General features: G+C 37.1%; 1 non-coding gene across 1 annotated transcript; it reads right to left on the bottom strand.

The window, feature by feature from the left end:
- Positions 1–400: 400 nt before the first annotated feature.
- On the bottom strand, positions 401–15,692 carry LOC107790318 (uncharacterized). The gene is made up of 2 exons (XR_012705033.1): positions 15,250–15,692; positions 401–1,436 (listed from the first exon to the last, which is right to left on the bottom strand). It is a non-coding gene; the product is annotated as an uncharacterized LOC107790318 (transcript).
- Between the last annotated feature and the right edge of the window lie 10,918 nt (positions 15,693–26,610).

The raw sequence follows: 26,610 nt of genomic DNA, 5'->3' as shown, positions 1-26,610 counted from the left end.
AAAAAAAGAACATTTTTAAATAGCTGCTGAGTTTGGATTTTAGTCATGAACACAATAAAAGTAGTAGTGAAGCTATAAAGCTCAGTAAACTTGGCCTGTATAAGTAAGATCCTTTCTAGGAGACATGTTTCATACAAGACTAAATAATTATTTCGGCTACTTCCTGCAATCACACTGAAATACAAATTTCAAAACACCATATACCGGGATTAGATCCTAGGATTAGTTATTTCACCCTCCCATAGGGATAAAAAAACACTACAATCCCGGGATAACTAATCTCGGGATTAGTTATACCACGATTTTTTCCCAACCAAACATGGGATAGACTAATCTCAAATTTAATCACGGGATTAATTATCACCTAAGAAAATAAATCAAAGATAGGAAACGCTTTTAAGTGATCCATTAACCTGGATGGATCAGAACAAAAATAATAATTGAAAAAAAAAAAAGCAATACTTTCGAGCTATATGTAACAAGTTTACTTTTGATCCTCCATTTTCACAGTATGTTGCTCAATGAAGTGAATCTACGAAAAGCTGCAACGTTAATTCATTAGAAACTAGATGTTTCAAAATCTTGGTCTAGGTAGGAAAACTTCACCAGACTTGAGGATCTTTTCTCATTTGTTTGCACATTGAAGTAGAGTAAGCTGATAATCAAACAATCGCATACAAGATGAGCCTCAGGACAATCCAACTACAGAAAAAGAGGCTGAGCCTCAGGTCAATCCAGCTAGAGAAAAAGAGGCATTACTTTCTATAATGCACTGGGAATCAATCCTCACGATCATCAGTATACTGCATCACAATCCACAAACCCTTCAAAAGAATCTGAACTCAATATACCATATATTGAAATCATGAGATGGGTAACTCTTTACTTTGGTGTTGATTTCAGCCATGAGATGTTTTTTTGCTCAAGTTAGGAAAAATGCAACATTCAAGTAAGAGAGTTTAAAGGAGATGGCCTGTCCGAAAGAAGATTTCCCAATGCTCAATTCACTGGCGGAAACACTTGTGAAAAGGGAGAAATAACAGCCTCTGGCACATATATCTTAGAATTGCTGGGATCAGGGGCCCAACGTATCTCACTCATGTTTGGTGTCTCCACGTAGGCTATGGTAAACTCTCCCACCTTTTCTGCCTTGCCTCGCTTACCTGCCCTTAGCAATAGGTTGTTGCGGTTATAAGAGAAGATGCCATTTTCTAACCGGATAATGTCCCCAGGCTCAAAAGCATCACACTCATCACCCCACATCTGAAAGTGAACTGCAGCTGTCTCATCCGCCACTAGTGCCAAACACATCTTTTGTTGCCCTTCCAAAGCTATCCTCCCTTTGTCCACGACAATGAATTTTGTGTTTATATTGTTCAATGCAGCCGGTACAATGTCTTTCAGAGACTGCATCCTTTTGCACTGCGACACAATATCTGCAACCAAAGATTTCCAAATTGCCCTAATAATTAGACACAAAGAAAATCTAGAAAAGTAAACTTTCTCGCGCACTCTATTTTTCATCAAGAAAGTGGTAAATGTAGTTTTTGTTTTGTTTTATCATTTCTCACCATTTATCGGTAGTATTTGCTAAACTATACTAATTGCATAATACATATAATCTCTCAGGAAGGTACACCTTAAAGAATATAACATACCCTTGACATCTTTAGAGATTTTGTCTAAACATAAAGTTAAATGACAATATACTCATACCTTTTTCTATACCAGTTACGGTCAAACGTCTAATATACGTTTTTCTCCTTTAGGAAAAAATAGGAGAAAAACGAAACCCCTCTAAATTTGCTTAAATTACAGATACCTTATTCTTGTTTCAGAAATTACATACAGCCCTTAATTTTTGAGTTTCATCACAAACACCTAGGATATGACCAAAATTTGACATGGACTAGTCAGGAGACAGCTAAAAGTTGTTGATCATACAAAAAGATCAATTCAGCCTAGAAACCTCTGTTGTATGCAATTTCATATTCACTATTTTTCTATCTTTTTAATTGTTATTTTTTCTTTAAGAATGTCTCCAGAAACTTGCATTTTCTCTTCTTTCTTACACATCACTGAATTTATATCAATCATCTCTTAACTTTGATTAAACAGAAATTTTTAAATATTTTTTTTCGATAATCGAGAAATCCTCGAGAGCCAGTGGCGCACAGTTAGGAAGTTGGTGGATAATGGGCCTACCCCTCTACCACTTAATACCAAGTTTTTTGTTTGCGGTAAGGTTTGAACCAGTAATGTGCGCCTAACAACGCATCACGCACTGGAGTAAATTTTCAGAAAGTTTAGTTAGAATGCTTAATGTATCATGTCAAACTAAAGATCTCAATAATTAGATAGATTTGTACAACTGTCACTTTCTTTATGTTAAAATTGTTTGTATAAGAAGGATTTGTGCTACTCCATGCTTAAAGTTAAACTAGTTGCATAATCAACTTTTATCTGTGATATATCATGTAAGGGTTCATTAGATCATTTCTGATCCCCCCCCCCTTTTGGGCTTCTTTCTCTCTTTTCCATAGGTTTTGGTTTATTTTTATTAGGTTATCACAACTGACATAGGTCTACTAGCAGTCAAACTCTAGTTATGTAACTTAAAATTAAAAAGAAAAAGATAGCCTGGAGGAGATTCCTTAATATAGGTGATTTTAGGAGTGCGCATCGGTCGGTTCAGTTCTGTTTTTAAAAAACTCGGATGGGTTTGTCGGTTTTCGATTTTTGTAAGACTGCACATTAAAACCAAATTAAAATTAGTTGTTCCATTCGTAAAGTTAGGTTCCATTAAAATACTCCGGATCTTTCAAACCTCCAACCCTTTTTTCCCAGATTTTGATTCTAGCCCAACTTGACTGAAACTAAGTTTTTACTACTAGAAGTGGTTGGTTAAATGGTGTGGGATGAGCATGAAAAGCATAGTTCCTTCCCGAGACAGATCCAGGATTTGAACATTATGGGTTCGAGCTCAGAATTCTATCCCCAACCCATTTGATTTTCTGGTTAGAAATCTATTTCTTTATTAGTGAATTTTTTAATGTATATATACGAGGTCTGAGCTAAAGTGATTGGATTTGAATGAAACTGTAAGTAAAGAACTACCTCCGCCTCTGGTTCCTTCTATTTCTACCTGTAACTTTTTAAAAATCAAATTCTTTGTTTTACTGATACTAAACAAAGTACTAGGTAATTCTTGGAATCTCCTGTTAGTGCCTTATTCCTTAGCAACTCGTCTGAACATATACTTGGCTGGTTATATTTTGTGTATTTCAAGAAAAAACGCCGACAAAAGCTAGGCTTCTTACTTTATTGTTCATTTTTGTATTTCACAGCATAGTTCGTTTCTAGGTTGGGGATTTGGACCATCACTTGCTTAAAATTTGCCTTACTTGACAATTAGCTTGACTTCCAGTAAGAAATTGGGTCTGTCCTTTTAGTTTATGTTGATAAAAATAGAATTCATTTCTTGTTTACCTTAATTCCCAGCAGGTTGTGTCTTAGATTATTCTAACTGACTTAATTTTGCCTTTTGTTGAAATTACTGTAAGTTTCAATACCCAAAACCAACTGCAATTACCATCAATTTTAAAGTGGTGAGGACTTTTCTTAATTGAAGAAACCACACATAATCATACAGAGAGCAAATGAACCTGATTCACTGCTGACGCGCACGAGAGGAGGCGACGGCGAGAGGCGGAAACAGTAACGGCAAGAGGCGGAGATGGGGAGAGGCGGCGACGGTGAGAGGCGGCAGTGGACGGCGAGGGGTTTAGGAATTGAGAGCTATTTATAGCTTTTCATATTTTAATTTCTATTATTCAGGACCCTTTGAAAAAGCCGAGGTTCTATTTGAGCAAACTGGACTGGAGTCAACATTTGCTTTTTATATTTTAATTTCTATTTTAATTCGGTTTTAACGGAACAATGCCCACCCCCGCCTATTAAAGTCCAAAAATATCCAGATTTACAAGTTTTAATTGAAATTTAGCTATTTTTTATATAAAAATAAATTTAAACGAAAATACTATTCAAAATTCGAATAATATTCCAGCATAATATACTGGAGTTCGATTTATTTACATGTGAACTTCCAGCATAATATACTGGAGTCCCAGTATAATATATTGGAAATTCATACATAGGTGCTTCAATCTCCGATATATTATGCTGAAACTTTTTGTGTGCTGGAGTTCCAGCATAATATGCTGGAAGTTCATACACAGGTGCTCCAATCTCTAGTATATTATGCTGAAACTTTCTGTGTGCTGAAGTTACAGCATAATATGCTGGAAGTTCATACACAGGTGCACCGATCTCCAGTATATTATGCTGGAACTTTTCGTGTTGCAGCAAAATAATGGCTCTTTTTCAATGACTTTGCAAATGCTGGCAATTTTTCAATTACCAGTCCGAAAACTGGCTAGCCCGTACTATTTTCACGATAATTTAGGAGCATTAATTATATTTTTTTAGAAACTTTCAAACAATTACTTAATTTAATAATATTTTTATATCATATAATTTAGCCAACTATTGTATTCTATGATTTTAGGCTCTCATGTTGATAAAATTTATCCCTCCCAATCTTCCCATTTTTTTCCATCTCTCAGATTCATCCGTCTCTCTTTCACATTCTTCCACATTACTTCTTTCGTTGCCATGTCCCATCGGAAAAGGATGCTGAAAAGTCAATGTCACTTGCTCCGGCAAGGTTAGATGTGTATGTTGGTACTTGTTGGTAAATTTTACCTCTATTTTTATAAAGGTAAGGCTCCATTGGTTTGTTGCAATGCGTTTTTTAGTGAGCGAGTAATAGATGAATGGAATAGACTGAAAACAAGAGGTTGATGTAGCGAACCTAAAAATCTCATAAGATTTTAAAACTTTAAAGTGCGCTAAGGATATTAAATATATCATTTTGGGAGCCAATGTCGGCATGGATATGGATTATATTACTTGAACATGACATTAAGTGTACTTAGAGGTTGTTTGGTAGGAAGTATAAGAATAATGTTAAATATGGTGTACTAACAATGTTGGTATTAGTAATGCTGGAATTAGTTATGCTGAGATTATTTCTTATTCACGGTTTGATTTTATGTATTAAAACATTGCACAATTTCTAAAAGAATTAGTTGTTTACAAAATTACCCTTCACATTCTTCAACTTTGTACACTTTGAGGGATTTGAGGGGCAATTATGTCCTTAATCATGCTTGTATAAGTATTAAAAATCCTTGCATTGCTACTATCATGATTTGCTATGTATTAGTTATACATAGAATAATACCAAAGAGGATGTATAACTAGGTTGTTATACAAGTATTAGTTATACATAGGTTGAAAAAATATACCAAATAAGAAATTAGTAATGCACAAATCTAATACTTATATTATTTTTTTAATACCTCCTACCAAACGACCGCTTAGTGTTTTAGGAGTGATTTAGAGTTTAATTAAACCTTAAGACCAAGACTAGTTGGAAGCTACGCAAGAGGCTAGAGATTCAAACAAGTAAACACAAGACTTAACTTCAAACTATTAAAAACTTCAATTTATACTAAATTCGGTTATGAATAAGATCTCAAAATAAAGCTCTTCATGCTAGCTAGGATTTTGAGTCTTGTGAATTCTGAATTTTATAAAAGATAGCTTATTGAATTTTGATAATATATTAAGTGAATTTTTTAAATATAAATATATATAGAATTTGGATAACTATTGGGTTCTGCTGAACCCAAAAACATAATACTAGATCCGCCCATGCCAACTCTAGATCATTAATAGTGGTTGTTAAGCTTGAAAAAGATAATGAATAATAACTTGAGATGAAAGAATGAGTTGGATAATTATTCTTGTGGCTCTGATAGCTTGATATATACTCCATGTTCGCAATTGGGTAAAACGCGAAGGAGAGAAAAGCTCTGGCGACAGGAAGCGTGATTCTAAGGCGATTCATCGCGTGAGAGCTCCCATGGCCATGCCGGCCGGCGACCAGCCTATTTCAATGGCTGGTCTGCCTTCTCCTACCCCTAACGCATCAAATAACCTTAATCCAAACACTTTCCAGATGCTGGATTACTCAAAATTCTAAAACCTAGCACATTAAATACTCCCATGCACGCTAAACCTAGTTTAGCCTCTACCGTTGAGCCCATACCTATTCGACGTGCTACCGTGTTGCATGGACAGCCCCTCGTTAAGTTTACAGAAGCAGAAGTTGATAGGATGAACATGATTGGAGGTCTACAATATGCAGTTGTGGGTAAGTTTTCATATGGATGGCCAGACTTATAGGAAATGCGTAGAATTGTTCCTGCACAATGTGGAATTAAGGGTGAACGTAATATAGGATTACTTAGAGACAGGCATATCTTAATTCGATTGACTTTATGGGAGGATTTCATTAATTATACTTCAAAGAGTGCCTACTATGTGAAAGCGAAGGATGGCTATGAATATCAGTTGCGACCATTAATTTACGATGCAAAGTTTAAAGCAGGAGAGGAGACTTCAATGGCCATGGCTTGGATATCTTTTCCAAGTCTGTTACCTACTTTTTTGTGAAGGAGGTGTTGTTTTCTTTAGCTTCAGCCCAAAATCTTTACACCTAGACTTGGCTACAATTAATAAAACACGACCTAGTTGTGCAAGAGTTAAGGTGTTAATTGATCTCTTAGCTGATTTGCCTAAGAAGATACGCATGGACATTGAGAATGAGGCTAGTGGTGAGATAAGGATATAATGGGTGAAGATCCAATATGATGACCTTCCTAGGTATTGCAAAGTGTGTAAGCTTCAAGGGCATGATGAGATTGATTGCTGGAGATGGCATCCAGAATTAATGGTGTACAACAAAGACAATCAGGGTGTACAGGAGAATGCTACTGACAAGGAGAAAAACAAGGGTCCATTGATGATTTTAACAAGTGGGAAGGTGGTAGGGATGTTGAAAAATGGAAAGAAGTTTGTGATAAGCGTGTGAAGAAGACTCCCCAAATGGTAGATGATCAAGGAAAATCTGAAAAAGAAATTGTTCCAGTCGATGAGGTGAACAAAACTGTTCAAACAGCTAATAAATATACAGCATTGGAGGTGGCAAAAAGTGAGAAGGAGGAAGACAATCAGCTAGCTTTGGTAGAGCAAATTAATGTTCATCGCAACCCTATATCTAATCCAACTCCTACTGGGAAATCTTTGAATTCAGCTGCGCTAGTGTATAAACCTACTTCTCCTAGGATTGAGGCATCCAAGGATATTACTAACGCAGGTGTTGAAGGTAGTGGCAACGTCAATAATCAAACAGCTTTGAAGGAATCTACTGTATAGTGGGTTAATCGAACATTTGTTGGTAAAGTTACTACCAATCAGTTGTGCCAAGAAGTCCATCTCAATCATTAGACACAATGATCATAGCTGAGCAGGAGAATTTAAAGGAAAATTGAACTTCTCAGGTGGTAAGTTATGGAGTGATCAGCTAGAGGAGGACTCTGATGAAGCAGAATTTCCTAATGATAATGAGAATGATGATGAAGAAATAGATGAGGAAGAACAAGGTGAGGAGGAACAAAGTGTAAATGACAAGAATGAGCAGCTAAATTTGATGAAAGATCCCAAGAATAATGAGGTACGAAGTCTGAATGTTCGCACAAATGTTGATCCTATAATTCAAAGCCCTAAACCTAGGTAAGGAATAAAAGGAGCTAAAATGAACCTTAGCGTTGGTACAGTAACTCCAAAACATAGTATTGAATTGATTGATCCAGGAGATTCCATAAGGGGAAAACAGGCTCATAACGGTGTGCCTAATGATCCAGTGGAGAAAGTAGAGAAAGAGCAAGCATCACTTATTACTCTCCAAGTCTCCAAATCAAAGCAAAGGAGATTTTGGGCTCATTGAGAAAGCTAGGAATACTATTCAAATTGCCAAGAGTCCAGCTGATGTCTCAGGACTATTTGAAAAGGAGAATACAAGCAAGAACATGACCCCTAAACCTACCAAAAATCAGGTAATGATGCAGGAGCAACACAATGAAGAAGAGGAGAATCGGGAGGAAGAGGAAGAGATTTAGATGAGGAGTCAACTGCCTAGAATTTATGAATGTTGCACGACAAGGTGATCTATCTCCTATGCATATCGAAAAGGTCAAATCAGCTGGTAGGGGGAGGAGGGAGTAGGCTAAAGAAATCCCAATAGTCCAAACAATTGGGGTTCAAACAAGGAGGACTATTTTCAAATCTACTAATTAATGATGAATGCTTTGATTTGGAATATCAGATCTGTTAATACGCAAAGAGCTTTGAAAGGCTCGTTACAATGCATAGATAGCTTAATTTCTAGTTCGTTGGCTTGATGGAACCCAAGCAACAATCAAGGAAGTTGGAGAAATACAGGAGAAAGATTGGCTTTGCACAGGCACTCTTTAATGTCTCTAATAAAATCTGGGCGTTTGTGGATGAGAAATTCGACATTACAATATTGATGGACACGAATCAACAGATAACTATGAGACTATATGACACTGAAGATCATAAGGAATTCATCCTTACATCGGTGTATGCTAAATGTGATGCCATTGAGAGAATAGAGCTTTGGAACAACCTTTATACACTTGCTGCGGATATGTCTTTACCATGGATTGTAGATGGTGGTTTCAATGTAATCTGGGACGAGGAGGAAAAGTTTGGGAGTCTGCCTGTTCATATCAATGAAGTCGATGACTTTAGACATAGTGTAAACACTTGTAATCTATTTGATCTTGGTTTTAAAGGGAGTGTCTATACTTGGTGGAATGGAAGAGCTGAAGAAAATTATATATTCAAGAGATTAGATAGGTGTTTGGGCAACATGGAATTACAACAATTGTGGCCAGGTTTGGAGATTGAACACATGTCTAAAATAGGCTCATATCATAGTCCATTGTTGATATTGTGCAATCCTAGTGCTGCTCCAATAATGAAGGCATTTAGATTTCTAAATTTCTGGAGCAAGCATGAGTCTTTTAAAGATGTAGTGAAGGAGAACTGGAATGCAGATTTCCACTCCAATCCATTTACAATATTCAACTACAAACTGAAGAAGCTGAAGAAGGCTCTTTTAATATAGAGTAAAGCAACATTTGGTGATATTTTCCAGAAGATATCAAGCTAGGAGGAGGTTGTGAAGGTTCATGAAGCTCAGTTTGAATTAAACCCTACGCCGCAAAATAGAGAAAGGTTGCAAAAGGTACAAGCTTAACTGTTCAAATTCTTGGCATTAGAAGAGAATTCTCGAAGCAAAAAGCTGCCATGTCTTGGTTTCAAAATGGACACAGGAACACCAAATTCTTTCACGTGCAGGTTAATGGAAGAAGGAAGAGATTACAATTGAAAAGGATACAATACAGTGCTAGAAATCGGCTAGAAGACACTACCTCGATTGCTGATGAAGCAGTCAAGTTCTTTGAAGCACAATTCAAAGAAGACATTGTCCCTACTGTTTTTGGCATACTAGAGCATGTACCTCACATGATACAAGATGGACAAAATCACGATCTAGTGAAGCAACCTTCTAGAGAGGAAGTAAAGTAGGTAGTATTTGGCTAGAATGGAGAGAGTGTTGGAGGTCCAGATGGTTTCAATGAGAGCTTTTTCAAGAATTGTTGGGATATTATCGAAGAAGATGTGTTTGATATGGTGAATGCTTTTTTCAATGGGCAGGAATTACCTAGGTTTGTGAATCACACAAACCTGGTACTAATACCTAAAAAGAAGGAGGTTACAACTTTCTCGGATATGAGACCTATTAGTCTTAGTAACTTCGTCAACAAAATTTTCTCAAGAGTCATTCATGAAAGGTTAGTTAGTCTCCTACCTAACCTTATCTCAGATGAGCAGGCAGTATTGTGAAAGGCAGGAGTATTGTGGAGAATGTTTTATTAACACAAGAAATCATCACTGACATAAGAATGAGAACAAAAAGCACGACATAATGTTGTGATGAAATTGGACATGACTAAGGCATACGATAGACTATCTCGGCTATTGATGACCAAGGTATTGAGGAAGATGGGCTTTTATGAAAGATTCACTGGCTTAGTGTTTGGCATTGTTTCAAAAAATTGGTATTCTGTTCTCCTCAATGGGCAGCCTTATGGGTTTTTTAAATCCACTAGAGGCGTCAAATAAGGTGATCAATTATCCTCTACCTTATTCATTTTAGCAGTTGAGGCTTTATGAAGATGTTTGAATGCTCTTCATTTGAATCTTTACTTTTGTGGATTTGGTTTGCCCAAGTGGAGTCCCAAGATCAATCACCTAGCATATGCAGATGATACGATCATCTTCTCCTCATCAGATGTTACCTTACTTCAATTGATTATGGAGGTGTTAAGTGCATATGAGGTAGCTTCTGGACAGTTAATTAATAAGGCCAAATCAGCAGTTTATATGCATCATTCCACAAGTGAAGAGGTTGTGATGAAGGTACAGAGAATAACTGGGATTGTACTGCAAGGATTCCCTTTCACTTACCTTGGGTGTCCAATTTTCTATTCAAGGAGGAGGATGGATTATTATGAAGGACTTATCAAAAAGGTACTTGATCAATTACAATCTTGGAAAGGTAAAATGTTATCAATATGAGGAAGGGCAGTGTTGATCAAACATGTCTTACAAAATATGCCTATTCAACTCTTATCAGCTGTAAATCCGCCTGCCAATGTGATAAACAAATTGCACAAATTATTTGTTAGGTTTTTCTGGAGCAATTCAGTAGATGGAAGAGCTCGTCATTGGGCATCTTGGACTAAACTTTGTCTGCATTATGATGAAGAAGGAGTAGGATTTAGGTATCTTCAGGATGTATCCAAAGCCTTATTTTGTAAGTTATGGTGGAATTTCCGTACAAAGCCATTACTATGGAGCTCATTTATGTGTCAAAAATATTGTAAGAAACTGAATACATTGGTTGTGCCTTGGAGATATGGTTCACATGTTTGGAGGAAAATGCTTGAATGCAGGGATATTATATAACATCAGATCTTATGGCAACCAAAAATGGGATCATCCCTATTTTAGTTTGATAATTGGACAGGCTTGGATACTCTCTATTTTGTAACACCTATAGACTTCTGTTGTGATGAAGCAATGCACAATATTTATGATGTGGTAAATGAAGGAGGTTGGGATGAAGATATATTGAGGGTAATACTGCCAGATGACCTAGCTACACACATTTTGGATAATGTGAAACCACCAATGACTCATGATGTACTTGACAAACCATGCTAGAGCTTGGAACCTAAAGGAGAATTTAGTGTAAAGTCAGCCTGGGAATACCTAAGGAGTAGGAGGGATTCTGCTATATTGTATAAGAACATGTGGGTGAAAGGGCCTCCATTCAAAATATCTTTCTTTATGTGAAAATTGTGGAAGGGTAAATTGCCATTAGATGATGCATGGAGAAGACTGGGGTATTTTATGCCTTCTAAATGTTGGTGTTGCATGAATCCAGATGAAGAAACAGTCTCACATGTTTTCTTCAGATCATATGCTGCCACAAGAGTTTGGTCTTATTTTTCTCGTTTGCAGGATTGTTGTTGGAGGGATTAAGTTTGCACCAAGCAGTAGTGAAATGCTGGACTGCTCAGGTGATTCCTCGATTGAATGCAATTTTTCAAGCGCTATCATGTATTATAGTTTGGGATTTGTGGAAGAGGCGAAACAACTACAAACATGGAGGGGTGGTGCTTATTAATAGAGTGATATATCAAGTGTCCATTACACTTCAATCCCTTATCAAGGTTAGGAAGCCAGGTATACGTAATGTTCCCCTAGATGACCAGACATGCTTCAGATGATGGAAAACTATACACCTAGATTGAAGGTCGATAAGGCAATCTGGGAATTTGCTATGGTTGGGTGGACAAAGATCAACACCGGTGGGGCATCAAGGGGTAATCCAGGAAGGAGTTCTGTTGGATACTGCTTAAGATATGAACATGGGGATGTCATATATGCATGTGGAAAGGAAATACAAGAGGCTACAAATACACTAGCGAAGACAGTGGCAATCCAGGAAGCCTTGAGGTATTGTATCAATCATGACGTCTCTAATATTTGGATACAACCAGACTCTAAGATGATCAAGAACATTATTGAGGGGATTTGGAAGCCACCTTGGATAGTCAATGAACATGTGGAAGAAATTAGAACCTTGCTAGATTTGTGTAGTGGTAGGGTATTACACACCTTTAGAGAAGGGAATAAACTGGCAGATCATTTGGAAAATCATGCACTAGATGTTGGGGATATTGAATGTCATGGTTTTCATCATCTAGTCACAGTTGGGAGGAGAATTGTGAATGTGGATAAATTACAATGTCCTTACTTGAGGGTAAAAGTTGCCAAAAACTAAGGAGTGAGAAGGAAAGGTATAATAGGGGTCTGGAGAATTCAGTAGACCATCATGTTCAAATCCTTATGGAGGAGAACATGGTGATCATTTTTTATACTAACCCTGTATTCCTTTTTGTAGGAGAAGTTATTGTGATCATGCCTTGTCATATACTACTAATTCAACGGGTGGTATTAGCACCTAGTGCTCATTCCCTTGAAGGAGAAGTTATGGTAAACACAAGCATGGACATGAAGACTCAATGGACAAAGCTAAGTTGTTGCAGTGTTACAAGAAGACTACACATGGTGCTCAATTGTGATGACTTCGCATGGCTAGTTGTTAACACTCCTTTTCTTATCTTATTTAGAATGCATCATGTACTATCATTGTTGAGTTCTTTTCTCAACTTTGATAATAGGGTCTATGTAATTGTCAAAGTTTATGCCTTTTATTTTGTAAGACCTCCTGAAATTTGTTTTCTACATTTTTAGATATATATAAAAGCTAGACCTAGGCAATCTGCCTAGTGGATTACTAAAAAAAAAGATATATACTCCCTTTGGTCCATAATAAGTGACTTTGTTCCCTTTTTATTTTGGTCCAAAATAAGTGATCTTTTATATAATCAAGAAGGAATTAACTTTGTTTTTCCAAAATTTGACCTTATTTACATATCCCAATGTATCTAGTTAACAATTTGAAAACTTTAATTATGGGTAATTTAGTCAAAATACCTATTTTTTTCTAGGAGTTAGTATTTTATTAAGAGGTGCGCCAAAGTGTAAAATACTTGAATGGTATAGTTGATGTGTTTTTGAGTTGATATTGATAAATATACATTATGTTGTATAGTTTGATTTCGTCAAGACGTATTGCTTATATTCTACTATATATAAATGAACAAGGAGTACGAACACTGCTGTGACTTGTTGTACTAACAGTTACATAAAAGGTACTGTACACTTGGGCCCATCTAATTGGAGTGGTAACACGTGTAATGTTTCTCTTTGAGTAGCAAACCACGCATAAGCAAACTAGAATTCTCTCTTAATTCCTATTCTTATTGGTGATACTTTGAGATTACATCTTCGATATGCTTTACAAGAGCAACTACTATATGATGTAGGCAACTTGATATCTCCTTTCCATCTGTTCACCAAGCAAAGGGATGCCGGCATGGGTTGTTTGGATTCTCGAAGGTATGGTTAACATCTCTACCATTCGAGGGAGAATTGGTAACTGAAATTTCTCCTCTTCCTATTATATTGGGTCATTATTGTTTTTATTTTATTTTCTTAAAGCTGCTGTTTTCATCCTTGTCACACCTCCTTTTTACAACCCGAAAGGGTACATAAGGGAGTTTTTCCAATTAAAGTGACATTATTCGAAATGGGATTATTTATTTATTAGAGTCGCCACTTGGGATAATTTATTTGGTGTCCCAAGTCACTGGTTTATTTTTAAATCCCAAATCAAGGAAATTCGACTTTCCTTTTGAAGTCTGCAAACCAGAAATTCTAAATAAGGAATTATGTTAACCCGGGAGAAGGTGTTAGGCATTCCCGGGTTCCGTGGTTCTAGTACAGTCGCTTAAACTATTAAGATTGGCATATTATCTGATTTATTACATGTTTTAACCCATTGTGCATTTTTACCTTATAACCGCTTTTATTTAATTATTGTTACATATTGAGAATCATGCCACGGGAACCGTACCCACAATCTACAACATATTTAATTTTTAAAGATTAAATTGTGGTCGGGTCACATAAATGTACCCCCGATTAGGCGTCACAACTACGTCACAAGAACCGTACCCATAGCTATGAGCCTAAAGCAAACTACGAAAGTTCAAGGCATTTTCTATACTAATTAAAGTAATTAATATGAGGGCCATACATTATGGATTTTGTTTGCGTATGGCGCACCTCAATTTATTTTCTAAAAAAAGGATTAGCTCTTGATCTAATTTCGTGGGGGCCATGTATTATAAGTTTTAAGCATGGCACGCCTCAAATCATTTTAAGAAAAGGATTATATATTTTAAAGGCAAACTAAAGGTGCTCCTATTTTAATCTAATTTAAAAAATTAAAGGTGGTAGTTATCACAACCACGTCACGGGAACAGTACCCGTAGTTGTAATAATTTAATTGCACTTACAGTATTATACAAATATTCATAAGTCAATTTGTTTTTCTAACTTCCTATGAGATTCGCTGAAGGTCACACTATGTGACAGAAGAAATGTCGAAGTCATCATTCGACTTATTTATATAATTAAGGGTGAAAATGCATTCAATGCAATTCACAAGCCCATTGAATCTGGTCTTTGGTTCACGATTTTCCAATATGACATAGCTCATGTGAGCTCAAACCAGTAGCAACAATTATTTAAACTTAAAAGAGATAACTACAATTTCAAATGTAGTTACTTTGTAACCAGCAAAGATCAAAGACCAATTATTTTTCAAAAAAAAAAAAAAATATTTACTATAAAATATCTCAAAACCTACCATAAGTAAAACCAAGAGGAACACGTATCTCTTTTCACGACTTTTCGATCTCGCATTAAAAAACACGACAAGTTCCAACAATTAAAATTCTGATCAGTATTTAACGAATACAAAAATTTATAAAGACACCACAAAACTAATAAATTGAACATAGTTGTAGAGCACAGAAAGAAAAAGAAGAGCACAAAAAAAAAAACTGCAGTCAGATTAATTCCGAAAATAAAAAAGAAAACAGAGAATCAGATTTTAACCAAACATCATACCATATCATTGCAATTTAAGCAAATTTATAGCACATGGATATCCAAACAACCATTACATTTCAAGATCGAGATAAATACCTCTAAACAGCAATAGAGATAAACTTGAATAACCAAATAAAAGTGAAGGGAAAACGGGAGCTCAGCGGAAGGAGAAACAGCAAATCGTAGCTTCGACTTCCGAATCCGAAATCAAACTGGAACAACTTCTGCCATGGCCGAACCAGTAGAAATTTGGACGGATGCTGCTATTTTGGAGGAGAAGTAGTCGTTCTCCTTTCGTTCTGCTATTTTGGACGGATGCTGCTATTTGGACGGATGCTGCGACATGGGGATATTTTGTAGGGGAAAGGGAAAGGGAAACGGCTATGGAGTTTAGGGATAGCTACCTTTTTCTTTGGTTTTTTGAGAAAAATCGATAAGAAAAGAAGTAGGGAAACCTGTAAATGCGCCGTTTCCCCTTTTTCTCTAAGGATAGGGTCCTCTTTTTTTGCTAGGTCTCTGATCTAATTCCCCTTGGGTCTGGGTCTTGCCTTTTAATAAAAATATAAAAAATAAAAATTGGGGCAAGAGGGTATTGGGTATGGTATTGGGCTTGATTTGTGAGAATTGGGTAAATTGTGCAATTAAATTCTTATTCACTTTTCCTTTTTCCTTTTTCTTTAATTAAATATGCTTGAAATTAAAATTCTAGATTATCTAAAATATGAAATTAAACTAATTAACTAATTATAAAATTATAAACAATACTTAATTCTAAATTAAAAGAGAAAAATCAATAAGCTAAAAGACAAAAAATATAAAAAAAAAAGTTATTTTTGTGATTTCAAATTTCTTTAAAACAAAAAATTACTGGTTAATTTTAAAAAATGTAAAAATAAATCCTAAATGCAATGCATGACATTTTTGGTAATTTTTCATGGTTAAAATAAAAAATTAAACGTGCATAAAAATGCAAATAATTAATAAAAATTCTACAAAATCCTATAAAATGGCAAATAATTAAAAATAAAATCTATTTTCTTGGGATTTTATAAGAGTATTTCGTATAGGGCAAAAATCACGTGCCCACAATCCTCCTTTTCTTTTGCTTTTTTTTCATTTGCCATAAACGAATTCAAATTTCTTACTCTCTGTTATCATTGATTTTATTTCTTTGTAAGGATTTGGTAGCACACTGTATAAATTAGTGTGTGAATTATTTACCTTTCTCGGTTAAACACGGAAACTTTTGTCGCCTTCACTGACTTTTATACTTTTTTTCTTCTAGCTTATCCAGAAGTAATCAAAGGTTTATGGGAAAAGGGGTATGAGGAGATCAAAAGGCAAACTATAAAATACCAACTTGGTTTTTTCTTCTTTTTTATTTTTATTTTATTTCTTATAATATTTGCTATTAAGTGAAATATTTTAACTAATGTTGAGTTAAACAAGTGATAAAACTGCTTGAACAACATTAGGTCTCTGCAAGTGTGCTTGTTGTTTTTTTTTTTAGTTTGAGGTCCTTTACAGTATGACTGAAGAATTGAAAGGTAATTTGGATTTTCATAAGGCAGTAAATATGCAAATTTCTATATAAGAAGGTATCAAGTTATTTTTGTAGTTTGAGCTAAGCCAATAACCTATCAATTTAATTGTCTATGGTATTCATGGCATCTAAAAAAATATGACCTTAGTTTCTGGTGAGAGCTGTGTATAGGAAATTAACTGGTGAGATATAATCTGATATCCATCTTAGTTTTTGAACTATGGTCTATGGAATCTCTTATAGCAATAATCTTTACCAATAAAGAAACTATAGATTTTACTGATAGCAAAAGCTTCTTGATATCTTAGACCAAGTAGCTTGATGTGTGACTTAATTTCCATTGAATCATATTATTTTGGTCTAACTAAAATTCTGGTAAGGAGTATGTTTGAAGTGCAAAAGATCTAATGATATATTTTGTGCCTTTATGCAGGACAACTGAAACTTATATTTGGTTGCAGCAGTGCCACTTTTTACGCTTTCTCTTTGACAACTCGCTATTGGCAAACTTTGGTTTCTCAATCTGCTTATTTTAGCTGAAATGAGTTTTTACTTTATTGTTGTTGTTAATGTTTTTATTAAGGATAGAAAGTCTTGGTCTTCCGTCACTAGCCATAAGCCATGCGTGTCATCCTTCTTTCTGGTACAATCAAACAATGTTTCTTTGTGCAGGATAAAGACCTTTAACCAATCTTCTTGCTCTTTGGTACCGTGACATTGTGAGTTATTGAGTGCTTAATATTTTGAATATTTGTAAAAGGTATATCTAATTATTTGCTCTCCTTAGTGATGAAATCATTAAGGATAACAAGACTGGGATTGCCTCTAGCTGCTTTCATTGGTAAGTTTGAGATTCCAGTAAAACCATGGCTACAAGTATTTACAGTGAAATGTTGCATCTCAATTCCAGAAAAACATCCGTTGCAATTCACCTACTTGTACCTTGTTTAGTTTGTGCAGGAATAGATTTTGACTGCGTCGTTCCTGTGCAAAGTATGGTCGACATAAAAGATGAATGCAGTATTCTTCTTCTGCAATAGATAAGTGGTTGTCTTGTTCAAATTAGATGTCTTAGTTAAGCGCCTTACATTACAAGCCCGGTTCCAAGGGAGCTCCTGGAACAAGTCGCTCGGGAGGCCTTTATTATATCGTTCTTGATCCATTTTGGGGTATGTTTATTTCCGCAACTAAGCAATATAGTCGTTTCCCGTACCCCACTTTGTGAATTTTACTGGGTTGTTGTTGTTGTAACAATTGTTGTTCTATACTACTAATATATTTTTCCTAATAGGTTCTTTGAATATCACATTATATTATACGGAGCTTACTCCAATTTGTGTTCTTTGATGAGATTTAACTGTTGAAAATATAAATGAGCAAATATTATGTTAGATTGAATGAAGGTTGCTCGAGTACTAGATAAAGATGAACGTACGGTCAAATATCTCTATAACAATGTTGGTTGTTACGGATATTTTTTGATGTTATAAAGAATATATATTATAACAAAATATAATATTTGATTCCGGAAAATCTTGATTTTTATAGTGAAATGCTAAGAATGTTGTTATAGAGAGTTATAACTATATTATCTCACTTAGTAACAATTACCAAATCATCTTAATTTATATCCCCATGTGCCCGTGCATCACGGGCATTACTTGCTAGTTGGTAACTAAGTGACGAGCTAAAGTTATGTTGAGGCTAACTTCCTTTTTTGGATTTTCGAACGTCATAAGCTTTTAAGTAAAACATTTTAATGATAATTCCTGCCCACAATAACAAGGATGAGTGGTTATGAATTGCTCCAGGTCTTGATAAAGAAAATGTCTAATGCAAGCATTGCCTTTTATTGGAAGCTAAGTATTGAAATCGTGTACATTTTGAATGTTCTCTATTATGCATTTTGCATCCATGGCATATTATGATTCATTACGCAGTATGGGGTCATTTAGTACGCGAGATAAGGTGGAATAAAGTGTGGTACAAAATTTATATTATGTTTCGTTGACAGTATAAATTTATACCGTCAACGAACTATAGTATAAGCTTAGTCCTATACTTAATTTTGTATATCCCATTTCATCCCACTTTATCCTATCAAACTTGGTATTGTTTTATTCCACCTAGGAAGTGGGATAAAATTAGTCTACAAATTATAATTCAAGGAATATAATTCTGGAATAATTTAGTCCGCGTACCAAACGATCCTTATGAGTTTCAGATATGGTGATATAAATATACATGAATGATATGTTAGATTATTTTGGGCTATAACTATACTATCCAATAAAATATTGCATCATATATATGTTAGATTTCTATCCAATTTAAGAGGAAGTCACATATTGTAACGACCTGATCGGTCATTTTGTTTTCTAAATTTTCATTCCCCTAATTAAGACTCCCCGTACGTGCTTTTAGTTTTTTATGACCTGCAGGGATGTTTGGTTTAGGATTGGAAGGGTTCGGGCTGAAATCGAAACACCTAGTTCCTTAATAGTGGCATATAATGGTTAAGTTTGACTTGAGTTGACGTTTTAGGTAAACGACATCGGAACCAGGATTTGGCGGTCTTAGTAGGTTCGTATGATAATTTTGAACTTGGGCGTGTGTTCGGATCGGGTTTCGGATGATCGGGAGCATTTCGGCGGCTTAATATTGAAAGTTGGCGCATTGAAGGATTTTCAAGTTCTTTAAGTTTGGTTTGGAGTAGACTTTGGTGTTAAAGAGGTCCATTTGGATTCTGAGCCGGAGAATAGTTCCGTATGGTTATTTATTACTTCCACGCAAAATTTGGCGTCATTCCGAGTTGATTTGATAGGAATTGGACGCTCAGAAGTGTTTTTAGAAGTTTTTAAGTTTCATGTTGAATTCATGTGATATGGGCATCCGATTTGTGGGTTTTGATGTCATTTTAGTGTTTCGATCACGCGAGCAAGTCCGTATTATGTTGTGGGATGCATTAGTGTAATTAGATGGGTTCCCAAGGAGACCCGGATGCGAATTGGACTTAGATTTGGTCATGGGGGACTGCTAGTGGTTGAGATCTGGAGCAATCGCACCTGCGTGGAAGGGGCCACAGGTGCGAGCTCGCAGAAGCGGCCTAGTGGTCGCAGAAGTGGACTTGAGGTTGGAGTTGGGTGGTTGCAGATGCAGGGATTTTTTCGCATCTATGCGACCGCTGATGCAATCGAGGCTCTGTAGATGCGGACTTGGGTTGCTTGGCTGTGGAACACAGAAGCGAAAGGAGTCCGCAGAAGCGGATCCGTAAAAGCGGAAGAAGTTCGCAGAAGCCTATGTGTTGTTGGTTCATAGAGAGACGATATTACAGGGTGGTTCCAAGGAGGTTACTATCTGTGAGGATGGTGTTCTATGGCTCCAGGGCCGCCTATGTGTTCCTAATGTTGATGGCTTGAGGGAGAAAATTCTAGAGGAGGCTCACATTTCTTGGTATTATATTCATCCAGGGGCTATAAATATGTATCACAATCTGAGGCAACATTATTAGTGGCGGCGGATAAAGAAGGATATAGTTGAGTTTGTGGCGAGATGTCTAAACTGCCACCAGGTCAAGTATGAGCACCAGAGGCCAGTTGGCCTACTCCAGTAGATGGTTATACCAGAACGGAAGTAGGAGCGCATCATTATGGACTTCGTTGGGGGTTGTTGTGGATGTTGAGGAAGTTTGATGTTGTTTGGTTCATTGTCGATAGGCTGACCAAGTCGGCACATTTTATTCCTGTGGTGACTACTTACTCATCCGAGAGGTTGGCCCGGATTTACATTCAGGAGATTTTACGGTTAAACGGTATGCCTGATTCCATCATATCAGATAGAGGCCCCCAGTTCACTTCACGTTTTTGGAGAGCAGTTCAGAGCGAGTTTGGTGCCCGAATAGAGCTCATCACAACCTTTCATCCACAGATCGACGGGCAGTCGGTGCGGATATTTCAGATTTTGGAGGATATGCTCCAAGCATGTGTCATTGACTTAGGAGGCCAGTGGGATAAATTCTTTCCCTTGGCCGAGTTTGCTTACAACAACAGTTACTAGTCCAGCATTCAGATGGCTCCATTCGAGGCTTTATATGGTCGGTGATTTTGTTCGCCCATTGGATGGTTTGAGCCCAGCAAGGCGAGGTTATGTGGCACTGATTTAGTGAAGTATTCCTTGGAAAAGGTAAAATTGATTCAGGAACGACTTCGCACGGCATAGTCCAGATAGAAGAGTTACGCGAATCAGAAGGCACATGATTTATCATTAATGGTGGGTGAGATGGTTCTCTTGAAAGTCTTGCCGATGAAGAGAATAATGAGGTTCAGGAAGGAGGGAAAGTTGAGCCCAAGGTTTATTGGCCCTTCAGTCATGATTGTTCTTCTAAGATCATTCACATTGGGAACACACAATCGGTCTTAATACCTCAGACTACCATCGATTGCATCCACAATGAATACTGTGACTTTCTGCCAGTTGATCCCTTCTTTCAACTCACTACTAAATATGGATCTTCATATTTATGGGACTTTACTTGTTCAATCAAGAATGATTGGGCGCGATTTTGTACGGTCACATCACCATTATCATCCTCGACAATTCGTACACCCAAGTTTGCCAAGCTATGGATCTCTCTCCTCATTGGTTGTGGACGTACCACCAAACAAGCTAAGTTACTTATTGACTTTCTATTAAGAGCATCTGCCACTACATTGGCCTTCCCACATGGTACAAAATATCAATATCATAGTCTTTGAGATGTTCAAGCCATTTTCTTTGCCTCAAGTTCAGTTCCCGTTGCTTGAAAATGTACTGCAAACTCTTGTGATCAATATACACCTTACGATGGACATCTTACAAATACTGGCCCCTTATCTTTAATACAAAGACCAATGCTGCGAGTTCTAAGTCATGAGTGGGATAGTTCTTTTCATGGGTTTTTAATTGCCTTGAAGCATAGGTAAGGTCAACACCGGTGTTGTAGTCAGTTTCGTTTTCAATTCTTGGAAACTCCTTTCACAAGCATCTGACCATTGAAATTTGGCATCTTTCTATGTAAGTTTTGTCAAAGGAGACGCAAGAGTAGAAAAACCTTCAACAAACCTTCGATAGTAGCCGATTAATCCCAAAAAGCTTTGAATCTCTGTTGGTGTTTTTGGTCTAGGCCAACATTTAATCGCTTTAATATTTTGTGGATAAACGTTGATACCCTCACTTGATACCATATACCCAAGAACACCATAGATTCAAGCCAAAACTCACACTTAGAAAATTTTGCATGCAACTCATGCTCCAATAGCGATCACAATACTATCCTCAAATGATTGGCTTGCTCCTCTCGACTTCATGGGTAGACGAAAATGTCATCAATAATCACTATTACGAATGTATCGAGAAATGGTTTGAAAACTCCTTCAATTCTTTTAACTCTACTAGGGCTATTCGGTACGGCATAATATATATTGGTTGTGTATCTGGCATCACATCTATCCCAAAATCAATAATCCGATCCGGTAGAATACCTAGAAGTTCATCGGCAAAGACATCTGGAAACTCACAAACAACTGGTACAGATTGTAGAGTTGGTATCTCAACACTCATGTCTATGACTCTGACTAAGTAGTAAAGGCATCCCTTGATAATCATATTTTTTGTCTTAAGATAAGAAATAAACTTACCTCGAGGTTAAAAAATATTGCCCTTCCATTCATGAACCGGCTCATTATGGAATTCAAATTTGACTACTTTAGCACGATAATTAAGGGTGGCATAACATTGAATAGCTAATCCATCCCCATGATTACATCAAAGTCAACTATTTCTAACTCAAAACGATCTATCGTAGTCTCTCAATCCTGAACTATAATTACACAACCCCTATAGACATGAGAAGTAATAACTGAATCTCCAACGGAGTAGACACAGAGAATTGTTCAAGCAATTGTTCTGGCTCTATCCTAAAATCCAAAGCAAAGTAATAGGGTAACATAGGAAAACATGGATCTAGGATCCATAAGTGCATAAGCATCAAGTGTGCAAACAGTGAGTATACCTGTGACAACGGCTCTGAAGCCTCTGCAATAGGGCGAGTAGGCATAACATAGAAACAAGGTTGTGTCCCCATAGAAGTAGCAGCTGTCTGATTTTTCTTATGCATTACGACCACCATGGGTCCCATTTCGCTAAGGTGTGGGTGATGTAGCTAAGGTAGTATCCAGATACGTTATTGGCTGGGCTCTCGGTCCATTTTTCCCATTAGGGAAGAACCTCTTCATGTGGCCTATCTGACCATACCAACAACATGGGCCTCGAATCACTGAGATGAGTCAGATTGTCTGGAACATAAGCCTACACTACTCTGAACCTATTGAGTGGTCTTGCGATCACTTTGAGTTAGTCTAGGCTAACCTCCATGTCTCGAACTCTAAGCCACTAGTGGGCCACTAAAAGCAGTCTGTACCATAGCATGTGGTGGCCTAGATGGCCCCCTCCTATTCTGACCCTTGACTTAACTAGGCACCTTTTCTTCTTGATAAATCCTCTCAAGATCCATACCCAAGTCCACATAGTCAGCATAAGTAGTGTGCCTCCTTCCACTAGCCGCATCCTTTCGAATACTCGAAATCAACCCTGGGGAAAAACAATCAATCTTGTCATCATCTGTGGGGATGAGGTAGGGAGAATAGTGAGAAAACTTCTCAAACTTGAAGTTGTACTCTGAAATAGACATTTATCCCTCTTTAAGTTCTCAAATGATATTGCAAGGTCAGCCCTAACTCCCGGTGGCCCACTTCTTGATGAACATTTTGGCGAATTCTTCCCAATTCATTGGAGGTGCATCCTCTGGTCTACTTTTCTCCACCTATTTGAACCAGAGGTCGGCAACATTTTTCAACTGGTAGGATGCTAACCTAAAAACTCGATGATTTTTCACTCCTATCAAGGTAGTGGCCTTCTCCATCTCCTCAAGAAAGTTTTGTGGGCCCGCAAGGGGATCCGTTCCTGTAAATGTTAGTGATACAAGCCTTATAAACTTCATGGCCAATTGTGCCATATCCTCATTCACCGGTGCTCACATTCCTCCTAATGGAGAGCTTTAATACCCATCTATAGGTTCTGTTGGGCCTGCATAGCCATTAGCTCGACAAAAGTATCCATGTCCATCCTCATGCCGAGAATGGTCTAATCTAAGCGGCTTGGCACTGTAGGCGGGGTAGGTGCCTCATCAACTTCTTTCTCAGGCACCTCCACCATTCTAAGAGTTATAGGAGCTAGCATAGTCACTGCCTTTTAAGCCTTTGGAGGTCGGCCCTTAGGTCTAGCGGGTGTCCCTCCTGAAGTCGCATTGGGTATAGGAGCAACTTCTCTATTCACATTGCTACTGCATGTGTTCACCAAGTTTAACGAATCGAGATAACGCACAAGTTAAGGAACCTCTTGCCGTGCCCCCTTTTTTCTCTCCTCGCGGAGAGAGAGGTTAGGGTTTCGACATTCATGGGGGTAATAACTCATTTCCTTTTGGAAATTGGGTATTTGAAGAGTCGTCACCTAACGAGTTATGGTGCGTTAGGGCACCTAAAGCGATTAACTCTTGGATTGGTTTGCATTACCAGAGATTAGGGTAAGGGCTCGAAGTAACCTCGAGGGGAAGGTGTTAGGAACCCCTCTTGGTCCACAACTGTGGGTCCCGGCCGAACTTGTATTCACAAATTAGTCCATATAAATAAACAGGTGAATCAAATAGGTTGCAAGTAAAGCACGTTGGGTAACTCAAGTAATAGAAAAAAGTTTTTTTTGAACAAAGATGTAAAAAAAAGGTTTAAATATAAAAGGAATTTAGTAAAGGAGGAGTCCTAGGTTAGTTAGTCTATAGGATCAGAAAGCATTAAGCAATAGAAACAGTTTCAGAGTTGCAGTATGAAAATACCCTAAAGGCTTGCCTATACGCGGAGTACTGATGATTACATTTTCTATAAAAAAACAGGGCAGATTTTGAAAACAGACTTTTAAATCCTATGGGCATGTTGTCTGACGATAGATTCAGGCAGGTTTTTTTCAAAGAACTTGTTTTAGGAAACATAAATTACTTAATTAAACCAATTCAGAAGTGACCTAAGCGTGGAATAAGTTGATTTATTTAGACTAGTTTAGATGGACAGGCAGAATTTCGAATATGGTTCCCTGTAGGCATGATATCTAACTGTAATACTGATTTTAAAGAATTGTAGGCATGGAAACATACAAAACATACTTGTTGTAACAGAATCTGGATTAAGTCCTATAGGCATGACATCTATTAGTTAATCCGATTTTAAGACAATGAAAACATACATGAACACTCATCATAACAGAATATGGATTAAGTCCTATAGGCATGGCTTCTATTAGTTAAGCTGATTTTAAGACATGCAAACATACGTGAACACTCATGATAACAGAATCTGGATTAAGTCCTATAGGCATGGCATCTATTAGTTAAGCTGATTTTAAGACATGCAAACATACGTGAACACTCATTATAACAGAATCCGGATTAAGTCCTATAGGCATGGTTTCTAGCATGGTGAGATAAACATGACAAGATGTAAAGCCCTATGAACATGATTTCTACTTAGTAAGGCAATCAAATAAAAATGTAAAGTCCTATGATCATGATTTCTACCCGTATTACCCCATAAACATGTATCTACCCATCCCTTTCACTAAATACCTCAATATTTGTTTACAAGTTATTACAGACTATATGAATGAATTACATAAGTAAATAAGAAAATAAGAAGCTATTCTATAGGGAGCCTTCGATTAGGCCCAGATTTCCAAAACCTCCAATGCCTTAAATGCCTCAATTCTATAGACAATGTTAGAGTCTAGGTGCATCAAAGTTCCCTAAGGATCTCAAGGATCCCGGGCAGTACTTACACCTAGACTTGGTAACCAGAAATTGAATAAGTGTAGTGTGGAAAGGCCAGCCTCAGTATGCTAGAGTTTAGAGTGTTCTCATGGGAATCCCAAGGCAGTACACATATTGGAGGGGGTAGAACTTATTGACTTAGGAGTAAGGTGAAAATGTTTGACACAAGTTGAAGGTTTTAGTGAAACACTGTATTAAAAGGAAGTCTATTTGAAAGTATTTAGTAAAGCAATAGAGATAGTTTGAAAAGAGATTGAAGAAATGAACAAAAGTCCAAACACAACACCTTAGGACAAGTGGATGTGACCCAGAGAAGTGAGGGAGATCACATCATGGTAAGTGCGGAAAGACTTGCTATGCCCATACCTCTCGTACAGTTATTCGAAAGTTATGTAGGAATCTTTCAAACACACTAGGTCGATATTCTTTTTCAGCCTCATCATCTTCAAAAATCCCCTGCCCGTATGGTTTTCTGGTACCAAAAGCCCAGGACTTTCCCAAGTCAATCCTGCAAGTCCTCATATTTCCTCTAGAAGTGGTGTTATCTCTATGTCACCGAAACGGAACACAGCTCTTTCGCTATCCCAGAATAAAGTGGCAGCCTCGATCAATTTGTTGTTTGGTTTAATATCTAGCATGGAGGGCAGGTTAACCAGGTACCTTTTCACATGTTTCTTGTCACTTGAGAAAAGATCCTCCCACCAATCTAGCGACAATGGTGAGATGTTTCTAACCATATCAAATCTGGGGACCTCGTGCCTCATTTTCTGCAAAACAAAAGGGTTAGGACCTTACCCCCACCGGACTCGACTATTTATACATTCATGATCAACATATCGGCATTTAGTTCTCCAAATTAATGCACAGAACGTGGTTGTATCTGTTGGGATTATGGAAAACCCGATGGACTTTGGGAAAAGTCTTATCTTAAAGGATCATTACGTGGACAATATAACTGATCTGACTAAGTTTGACCATGATGCATGCACAATTTTAACCAGAGTAT

This window comes from Nicotiana tabacum, chromosome 22, assembly GCF_000715075.1.
Source record: "Nicotiana tabacum cultivar K326 chromosome 22, ASM71507v2, whole genome shotgun sequence".
Classification (NCBI taxonomy): Eukaryota; Viridiplantae; Streptophyta; class Magnoliopsida; order Solanales; family Solanaceae; genus Nicotiana; species Nicotiana tabacum.
This window is presented reverse-complemented; position numbering and strand designations above follow the sequence as displayed.